Genomic DNA, 11,164 nt, shown 5'->3' on the forward strand with positions numbered 1-11,164 from the left:
CATCATCATTTGCTTATGTAATCATTTGTGCTAATGTATAAACCTGATCTTTGGGTTAGCGAGAGACAACCTCTGTCCAAGCTTCAGGTGAAAAACAAGGATAATTCTCATTTTTAATAGAAAAAATGTGTTACCCCTGGAAATGTGAACCTTAAATCTGCATGTTATTCCCATTAGGGATAGAGGCTGAATCCACACTTTTCTTCATGGACAATTTTATCACAACCCAGTCATATAAAAGTATCCATTAGTTCGCCTTTAGCTGTATACGCTTTTTCCCCCAAGCTTTGAAATGGGTCTTTGGATCTCTTTGGGGACAAAACCTGCAGCACAGGTTATTGGACTGATTCCACTTGGTGAGAAACTTTCCTGCCTATCTTTCTCTGTAACTCCTCTTGAGACTTAAACTTTTAATGGACTTTGGTTCTCTGGTTCTGGTTAAAAGATAAATTGTGAACATTTAGAGAAAAAAAAGTATTGAAAGCAAAGAGACAGATCCTGTTCTTGGGGATAAATAATACTTGCCCAGTATAAAGGGACATGTTTCAAAACTAAAGAGCAGAATAAGATGAATATGAAAACAATAAAACTCTTTCATTAGTGGAAAACCAAGTTTACTGCATCTTAAACACATTCACTAGCTCTCAAAATGTTATTCAGCTCACTCTTATGCAATTTACATTTATTTTTAATTGATACCAATCACTTGAACTACAAATCAAATTAAACAGAGCAAACACAGTTTTACGTTGGAAACTTTTTCTGATCATTTTACATAAATGTGTGTCACATTATTCATTCTATTACTTTTATTTTCTGAAACATTTATTCCTTGTTGGATGAGACTTTTCAGCTTGGATGCCAGCCGAAGAAGGAAAACATTTTGATTTACCACCACTGGAGGGAGCTATTTCTCCAGGTTTCCCCTCGCATGTCTGACTAAAGGGCACAGCACTAAGCTATCTCTTCTTTTCCTCCTTGAGGCTCTTCTGAACAAAATCCACCTCCTATGTTATTGCCTTCTTTCATAAATTAGTACATTTAGTGCCATTACAGCTGCAAATGCCATCCGCCAAATGGTGCCAAGTTCAGATGTTGGCTTCCCCCCGCATCTGGTTAATAACTTCCCGTGTGCTGAGGAAGCTCCGATGTATCTTACCATTACCAAGAAAAATGATGTCAATAAAGTAGATGTTACTGATTTAGGACATCCAAAAGCCTCTGTAATGGATGTTTGCTGATTCTAATCATGCATTATGGCAATGTTACTGACTCATATTTTTCTCTTCCAAACCATGAAGAAGGGGTAGAGCGCTGCCTCTTCTTCACGAAGGTGGAGGTTAGTCAGGGGTAATATACTCTGCTCCCCCCCACAAGTTTACAAGTACCTGAGGGATGGTGCTTTTAAAATGTCCTCGCTCTGGCTACTCCTTCATTCACTGACAAACTGCAGAAGGCCCAATCTACTCTGTAATTGCATCCTGGTGGAGTGGAAATTGTAATCCACAGCTGAAGCTATCCGCCCTCCACCTCCCACCCTCAAAACCTTCCACCAATACACTGCCTCTATGACCCAAAGAGTGTCCAGAGTAAGCAAGATTAAAGGGGCAACATGTCAAAAATCCTCTTTGACTTCTTGGTCTAAATCAATTAATTCATTAACTAAGTAGAGGTCACAGCCAATAGTTTGGGCTAAGACAAATTAAATCAATTAGTCGGGCTTATAAGATGAGGAAGACTTTAATTAGTGAAAGTTTAATCAAAGCCATTTTTTTTTGCACTGTGCTGTGTTATGAAGAAGCTCAGTGGATCTTCTATAGAAAGATGTATTGGGCCTGTCAGATGAAAGTTTGGCCACATATTATAGAAAAAATGTGTGTGCAGTTGTTCCTTGGTCTGAGGATGTGTTTATGTTGAGTAATCATTTAGTTCTAGAAAAATGCAAATCATAAATAAATAAATAAATGTAATAAATGAAAATGTGATAAAAGGCCCTAACAAACGACCAACTTCCAGGACAGTACAGGATGCCAAGCCTCAGCGAGAGAGAGAGAGAGAGTGAGAGAAAAAGTAACTACCCAATTAAACCAATTAAAATAAAACATGACACACGCAGCTGGGTCACACGGCTGCTTCCAAGTTCCTTTGCTATATAAAGATGAATTATTACCATTAAGCAAGGAGCTACTGGGCTGTTCGGTGTTTCATCATCTCTTGTGCATGTGTGTCCCTTAAGTGCATGCATCCTTTGTGTCTTTCATAATCCTGTCAAACCATCTGTTAGCATTAAAGCCTGCTCCTGTTGCGGTACAGATTTATTTGGCCAGATATTATTTCGAACTATTGTATCTCAAAGTTGTGCGAGTTGTGTTGTGTAACCACTGGAGCAAACATCCAAAACATAACCACTGAAAAGTTGATGTGTCAGAAATAGTGTTTTTGTTCAACGTTGACACCTTTAAACATTGGTAGACGCCAGCGTTATATCAGTCGTCATAATGCAAGCTTATAACAAAGTTAAAATTACTACAGTTTGTGGTTGTTACTGAGCTTCTCTTTGAGATTGTGTCCGTGTCTGTTCTGTTGTCCTGTCCTGCTCTCTGTCCTCAGACACATGTGGCTGGATTGGTCCAGGCTGGTGTTAATCCTTGGCATGCGGGTACTAGGCTGGATTATGAGCGGATGTGGAAACATCTGTATGGGTGACTGAGAGGGTCAGGACGCTCAGACAGAAAAAAAGAGCTCTCTCTCATGTATGATGACCTGCAGGGGGCATGGTGAAACAGCAGCAGAAGTTAGGTCAGGTGATGTGTGGAGGGAAAGTGAGAGTCAGACTGTAGAATTGCTTCTGCTTTAATTAAATATTGGGACAAAAAGGACAGTGTGAATGAAAACTTTGTAATATATATATATGTACCATGAGAGGGGAGTTGTTGATCACCACTACTGACAAAATTATATCTCACCGCAAGGGCAAAGAACAGCAATTCCTTAAATAGCCACCTAAGGTTAGGTTCAGAGTCCATGTTATTACCCATGTATCCATTTTCCAAATAGCAATAAACATGTTTACAACTGGCGCAAAAATGGATTTTGTCTCTAGTATTTCCCCTCTTTGTAATAACTGTAGGGTTTAACTCACTACACACTGCCATTATTAGTCGTGTAGTTGTTTTAGGTGGCTACTTTAAGCTAATAGCTGTCTGCTAGCCCATGCATGACCTCAGCTAATTCAAATAAGTAGTCTGGACCACTCCACCATATTTGCGATGTTGGTACCTTGTAGAAAATACAAATAACACATCCAAGGAGGTGTGTTTTACAGTTTAGGTGAGTATAATTCTCGCAGTTTCTTATATTGTAACTGTGTGATGAACATGCTATCTATGGATGCATCTTGCTAACCAAATAAGCATTAGCTGATAAATTTGCATCCTCAAATCTAAAAATGGTCTTGATGTGCCCTCCCACTGTTTCTATTTTGCGTACTCGTTGTGGTTTTGTGTTAACAACACTTTGTCAATGCTTCTTACTCTAAAAGAACTAGATGCCATTGCTCTAAAAGTAGGATCAAGGCTTCTTAGTGTAGAGACATCACAGTGGCTACATTCAGCCTTTATTTACAATCTGACAGTCCAACTGAAGGAAAAATGATAATTTCACATACACAAATGCTTTAAAGTTTTAGTCAAGTTGTTCAAGGTATTGTATAAATAATATTTGATTCTAATGAAATGGCTGAAACCAAGGAATCGTTAGCTAACATGAGATTAATTGTTATCTTGTCATGAGATAACCAGCTAGTTTAGATGACATTATGAGATAAATTTAGTGGTGTGGTAGCCCAGTGTTGTTATGCTGAGTGAACTAACAGCTGCTGTGTGAACAGATTTCTTGAAACATCTGGATAACTGTAAGAGCCCAAGTGAAAAAAAGGCTGTTTTAATGTTGAAATTTTGCATGTTACAAATCAAACTATATTACCAGTTTTCCACCATACACATCTATTAAAAAAAAACAACTATTTTTGTTCTCGCTCATCGCAAACCTTCAATGAGACTGTGTCCTTGGGGTTTGTGTTTTGCATATAGAGACATTTCTATCTAGCTTGTGATACACAGACATAAATATGCATGGATGATTTAGAGAGCCGGGGAGACTGGGGGGGATTAGGCCCGCTTCACTTCATACTGGGAGAGTTTGAGGAAGGAGGAGGTTTACATCAACAAGCCCTGATTTATGTTGGAGAACAGATGGCAGAGAAATTGCTCTGTTTGGAAAAGATGTGCAGTTCATTTCAGCTGATATGAGAGAGGGAGGGAGAGACACAGAATTGATTGGCATAGACAGTGAGATGTTGCTGCTCTAGAAATGGTAGGGTGAACTTTACTTTTACTTAAAAGCACGTTAAACTGGGAGCTTTTCTATAGAATAGGGCAGTTTATCACATGCTTTTACATTCATTTGCCACAATATCCATGATGATTTTGTGATGGCCATTATTTTACTGAAATGTATCCTGTTTTTATAGCCAACAGTTGACTGTGGAATGGTTATGTGAACCCCCTTGGCTTCTGAAGGTGGACAAAGCAGAAATAACACAAGATCACTGGTTTAAGCATATGTTGAGTCCCTTTGTTTACATCATAATTTATTTTTAGTCAGGAGAACAGTTTAAAACAGGAAAGAAACAAAGAATGTGTTTTGTGTTTTAAATCTAGCCAGAAAACTGATGGGATTTACACTTAGATTTCACACTGTGTGTCTACCACACCCATCTGCACCTTTTTTTTTGGGCAACACTTCCTTAGAGCTGTGTGGCTGCAGACTGAGGTTGAGGTTAAAGCTGTTAGGACGCCATTATACATTTCGCATTGGTCATTTTGCGTGCTGCTTCAACGTCATCACGCAATGACTTATATTTATGCTCTTAGATGGAAGCTGCTGCAGAAATCTCCTAAAATATATGTGTTGCCACTAAGACAAAGCCACCACTTGAGGACTGATATATAAAAAGAAAAAAGTTAAAACCGGAACACATTGCAGAGTGGTTTTTTTAGTAAGTAAGTTTTTTTTCCCAGTCTCACGTTTTCAATCTGTTGTAACATCCTTCTCTGTGATTCTCTGAGCTTCTCTAATAATACATCAGTAAAAGGGCTGTGAAAACCAACACAGTCATGCACTTGTGTCTTCAACCCAGCTGCAGTAGCAGTGGCACAACATGCCAGGGTACAAAAATCAATAAGTGCATGACCAGACGAAACAAAATCAAAATGCCTCACCGTGCCACAGTGTGACGGGGTTGAGCAGTGAGCATAAAAGTGCCCTTAAACTCCGGGAAAAGACCTTTGACCCTAAGGCAAATGCACAGGTCAACTAGTGGAAGGCAGCCTGTCTCCAAACAATCTCAGAGAGATTGCAAATAACTGTCATCGAATTTATAAACAGAAAAATTCCCAATGCTCTGCTTTATCAGTCTGCAATGATGAACAAAAATCATCTGCTAATCACTATGATGAGGTAACTATGTCGCTATTTGTGGAGGAATTTCTGTTTCAAAACTACTAGGTTCTGTCTGGCCACGTCTCCTACCTCCTCCTTGCCTGCTGTTTAACTCTGTTTACTGCATGCTGTATGGCTGTTATTTAATCTGTGGGGATCGCACTTCAAGGATGAAGCTTTACTGGCACCAGAATGGAGAGTAGAAGTGTCAGAAATAGTCATATGGCGCTGGTGAAGAGGTGACAGTCATTTTAAACTCTTGCTACAGGCCATCTATACTGACTCTTTAGAACTGTCTCCATTTGTTACCCCACTTGAATCACCAAGCCTGTCCACCACACATTGGCATCTCTGATGTACACACTGTTGTCAATTAAGAATCCATACACTATCATTACATCAAATAATTGGAAACCTGATATAGTGACCACATACTGGATCAGATCAATACAGCTCCCACTTCCAGTCAGCACATTTGGACACACCCAGTCTAAGAATTTTACTATATAATTGATTTATGGAGATTTAGTCTACAGGGACATATCGATCCAGATGAGGTAGCTTGGATTGTATGTGTGGAGTCATTATTATTGTTATGATTAATATGAACATACACCCATATGCCTGGGAATTGTTAAAAAGACCAAAAAACATTATGATTTCAAATCAGAGGCACAGTCTTGGGCCATAAAGCAAACTGCCATAAGGCCTCTTGATTTTAACAGGCTTGCAAACAGAAAAAGGTCAGCACTAATGACAGCCCCTGAGTTAAGGGTGTGTCGATACAGACAAACTGAGATGGGTTAGAAGCCCAGGATGTGTGATTTGACTGGATGTCAGCCTGTGTTTGCATGTTTTTGTGTAAACAGACTCACAAATATATGGTTCAAGTGAAAGGAAACTAGTAAAGTAATGCTCGGACCACTAGCCACCATTAGCTTGATTGGCCTGAGAGGTCATCGGGGTCAATTGATGGGTCAATCACATTGTCGATTTGATGACCCAACCACATTGGCTTGGCAAACAGAGGGCTGGGTGCTGGATACACTTGCTCCTTCTCCCTTCTCTTGAGTTATTGTGCATGCCAAGGCTACGATACATTACTGCAGAAAAATCTATCCGATCACTTATGCTGATTTACGTTTGGACTGTGCTGCCTTGTCAAGCCTCTTGACCAGCTCGTGTAAACATTTTAATGCAAGAAGATTTATGCTGCAAATCATTTCACAGTGGAAAAAATATGAGTGCATGAGATGTGACATCGGAATGGTGTGTTTGTGCTGGATTTTCAAAACCAGGCTCAGTAAGTAAGAAATATTATATTTTACGTGTGAGCTTTCTAAGATAGGTTTAAAAAACAAAACAAAACATACAACTATCTCTAACCGTCTTCACTGATGTATCGGTTACTGCCAGGCCCACATGTGAATTGGACCAAAACGAAGCCTAGATAGAAAGGACAAGATAAACGCATCAGTTTTCTAAGCCCGTCTCCTAACCTGTAGCAAAGTGCCAGGAGTCCTGCGTATCTTTATCTGCGGCCCATTAATGATACAGCAAGTACAAAAGTACCCCAGCTCGGATACCACTCTTCCTTTAACTGGCCAAACCCAGAAAGCCTGGGCTATCAGAAAGAAATACCTCCACCTTTTTCCCAGTGACATGATGCCAGGGTCAAAAAGTTAAGGGTCATGAAACCAGGTGACCTAACCTAAAGCTAACCTCAACCTAATACTGCAAAGTCTGATCTACATGTTGTCTACACCCATTCTTAAATATCTGGTTCACTGACTATTAAAAATCAGTTTCCTGTATGCAGTTAGGCTTGTAGTATAGGTTTAGAGTAAAAACTACATGAACATAAAACAAATCCAGTGAGATGCAAGTATATGGCACCTTTACGTTCTTATAGGTTTAGCATTAAAAATCAAATGCTGCTGCTGCTTGTTAATATAGATGTTTATAATATATGTCTGTACTAATCCCTCCACCTGGCTGGAACTGCTTATGTTCTTCTTAGCTGTCCACACCTCCCCCCCCATCTCCATCTTTTGCTCCAGATGTAAGCAGCACCTCATATTTCTTTAGTTGCTGACTCATAAAGTCAGTTGGTGTTTATGGGATTCCCGCAAACATGTTTAACAGTATGCCATTTATTGAAAGACGGGTACAGCGTTGCATTTTATTCCTTAGCATATGCTAAGGAATAAATTCTGACAGAGTAAAAGCAGTACTCACTGGTAATAAAACACACATAAAAAGTATAAATGAAACAAAAATCAGGTTAAGGATATCAGTCAACAAGTCTGCTGTTTTTACAATAGCTGTTCAGCAGTGCTGCAGATCAGGTGTCCAGCCTCACACACGGTGACCCCAGGTTTGCAGGTTTGCGGTTACCTCAAACTCCTCCAATATTAAACACAGACATCTATTATCTGTAACTGGTCTCCATTTACACAGGAACACATACATGCAAGATACACCTGCAAGTGCGCACACACAAGTATGTGCCTTCGCATGTGCACATGCGTTCTCTTTGGTCATGCAATGTGCATGTGTGTAGGTGTGTACATGTGAACGAAAGACAATGAATGTGCTCAAAATAAAATATTTAGGGGAAAGAAACACATAGCCTGTAAAGTGACTGCGGTAAACATCATCGGGAGGAAGAGGAGGAGGAAAAAAGACGAGGCAGGTAAAGTGGAACTTTGTGGTTATGCGCGGTTAGAAGAGGAAAATAGAAAACATTTATTTTTGAGAATTTCCACTTGATGGCAGCTTTTAACTACATGATTTATTAGTAAACAAATTTAGGCCTGATTGTGGATGACAGTGGTTTAAATTGTAGTGAATTCACACTGAACCTTTATTGCATCTTTCAAATTCACGTGTTTCCTGAATACCAATCTATTAGGACATTTTTGAGCTTTTTATAATTTGAATCCCCCCCCCCCAAAAAAAGGCCTAGCTACTCACCATCATGGGCAACTAAACAGGACAGCATGAGCAGCCAAACCAAACAGTCCATGCACGACTCCAGCAGCATACCCTGCAGCCTGACTCATCTTGCAGCTAACTCCTGCACAGCTCTCAATATCTTCTGATTGTCTCAGTCTGACAGCATATGTGACGTCCTGTTTGGTTTGGTTAAGCCTCTGAATTGTGTGGCCCACGCAAAAGCAGCTGAACCTAAAAATACAAAGTCTGTGACGTCATCATCTTCTGTGTTAATTTGTTAATTTGCTAAGCTGTTGATAGCCAGTTGTATGCAGTATTGGACTAGACTTCATTTAAGACACAGCAACCTCATATGCTTAAACAAATCCAGTGCTGATTATTAGGGGTTTGAAGACTTTAGTGAAAGGTGGGATATACTCCATATGTTGTAATAAAAAAAAGACCAAGAAGTTAGATGTTGAGGTTTTCTGGTTGGTTAATTTTCTTTGAAGCCCTTTAAGCTTATAAATTATGAGTACACCTTGGTAATTCTGTCACCGTACACCCTCATCCAAAATCTTCACCCACTCCTTTGGGAAAGTCTTTTGGTCTTTGGCTTCTAAATCATATTGTTCATAGCTAATTAGGCCTGTAACTGCTTGCATGCAATTAGGTTTTAGTTATTTATCCTAGAAAATACCAACTTGTTGCATCTAAAAACAGTGCTAAGATGCTATAATAGGTTGTGGATCCACCTTCAGCCTAACTTGAAGTTATCAATTTCTGTATGACAGTCTCTCAGGACCACCCTTCTTAACAATGTTGCTTCAGTTCAATTCATTTTTATTCATATAGTGTCAAATCACAATTGTAGTCACCCCAAAATACTTTATATTGTAAAGTTCACTGAAGTTTGTAGGTTTTATTTGTGCACAGCACTCTTAAGGGCCCTCCACAGCATTTTATTGAGGCTAAAATTTGGACTTGCAACACCTGGATTCTTTTTACACTATTCTGTTGTAGATTTGCAGTTGCACTTGGATTCATTGTTCTGTTGCATGACCCAATTTGGACCAAGCTTTAGCTGCTGGACAGATGGCCCCATGTTTGACTGTACAATACTTTGGTATACAGAGAAGTTAATGGTTGACTCATTGACTGCAAGGTGCCCAGGTCATGTGGCTGTAAAACAAGCCCAAAGCATCACCCCTCCACCACCCTGTTTGGCATTTAGTATGAGATTTTGTGCTGATGTGCGGTGTTTGGTTTCCATCAAACACGGTGCTGTGGATTATGGCCAAGCATTTCTGCTTTGGTCTTGTCTGTCCAAATGAAATTGTTCCAGAAGTCTTGCGGTTTGTTCAGATGTAACATTGGAAACTTAAGCTCTGCTGCCGTGTTCTTTTTAGAGTGAGGAAGATTTATCCTGGCAGCGCTTCTAAACAAACCACACTTTATCAGTCTTTTTCTAATTGTTCTGTCATGAACTTTAACATTTGTTATGCTAACTGAGGCCTGGAGAGTGTGAGATGTAGCTGTTTGGGGTTTTTGCAGTTTCTCTGAGCATTATACAGTCTGACCTTGCTGGGATGACCACTTGTTAGAAGACTTTGGCATTGTGTTAACATATACTACAGCCAGCAAACTGCCAAAACGTCTGTTTCTATAGAGGCGCTCACACTTGCTGATGATCTATTAATCAAGTGCATTTGATTCACAGCTTCTTGCTGCTACGTACCTTCTTAATTCATGTGATTTTCTTTTCACTATTTTTTGCAGGATTGGATCTAGTCTTGTGAAGACTGCCTTCTCTTTTCTAGTTTAAGTTTTAAAATAGTATTCTTTTGTTTGGACTGTTTTGTTCTAATTAAGATATTGTAATATGAAAAGAACATCAATTTTCTCATTTTATTTTTTTTATCAGCTTGTACTTTCAGTTTCCTAAACGTAGACAACTTAAAAAAACTCTCAGACTCCAGCTCCTTCTCTGTGATTAAAGGTTAGAGCTACACAGTTTTTGCCTCCAGAAGCCACATTTTCAGAGCTGTTTACCAACATGACAATTAGGTCTTTCTCCTTGTATGTTTTCATGCAACTATAGTGCACTTTGCTTCAGAGCTTGTTGTGGCTTATCCTACCCAGGTGGGGTTTTGTCTCAGTCAGCTTGGTACAAAGAGCGTTTAGCCTCTCCTGAATAATGAGAGCATCCGGCAGATGGGGACCTAGGGATCGAAACCTGAGAGTGACATTCGACGCATGCACACACACAAACACACACACACACACACACACAGGGGACCTGGGGACTAAATGTCTTCAGGTGGTTGGTGGCCGTGGCGTTTCTTCTGGACATGTCACCTAACCCACAACTCTCCCTGACCCTTGCTGGGTTTCCATGTTAAAGACTAAATGGAGCAGAAGTAGTGGTTGGAATAAGCATATGCTCTCACCTGGCACTGAAGCGAAAGTGTCTGCTCTGGTTGGGACATCTTGGTATTTTTCTTACACAATGTTTGATTTGTATTTGCAAATAAATAACAAGTAAATGCCAACAGACATCCAAAATTACTTCATGCAGCAAACTTAAAAAAAAAAAAGGCCTAATAAAATATACAATCAATGAATCCTCACAGGCAATTGCAAAATGAAACCTCCTTTGAACATTTTACACCTAAGTATGCCATGCTGTGGTTCAGCATTCACACAGGTTCGTGTCCCAGCTGTC

The sequence above is a fragment of the Oreochromis niloticus genome, linkage group LG7 (assembly GCF_001858045.2).
Source record: "Oreochromis niloticus isolate F11D_XX linkage group LG7, O_niloticus_UMD_NMBU, whole genome shotgun sequence".
In the NCBI taxonomy this organism is placed as follows: Eukaryota; Metazoa; Chordata; class Actinopteri; order Cichliformes; family Cichlidae; genus Oreochromis; species Oreochromis niloticus.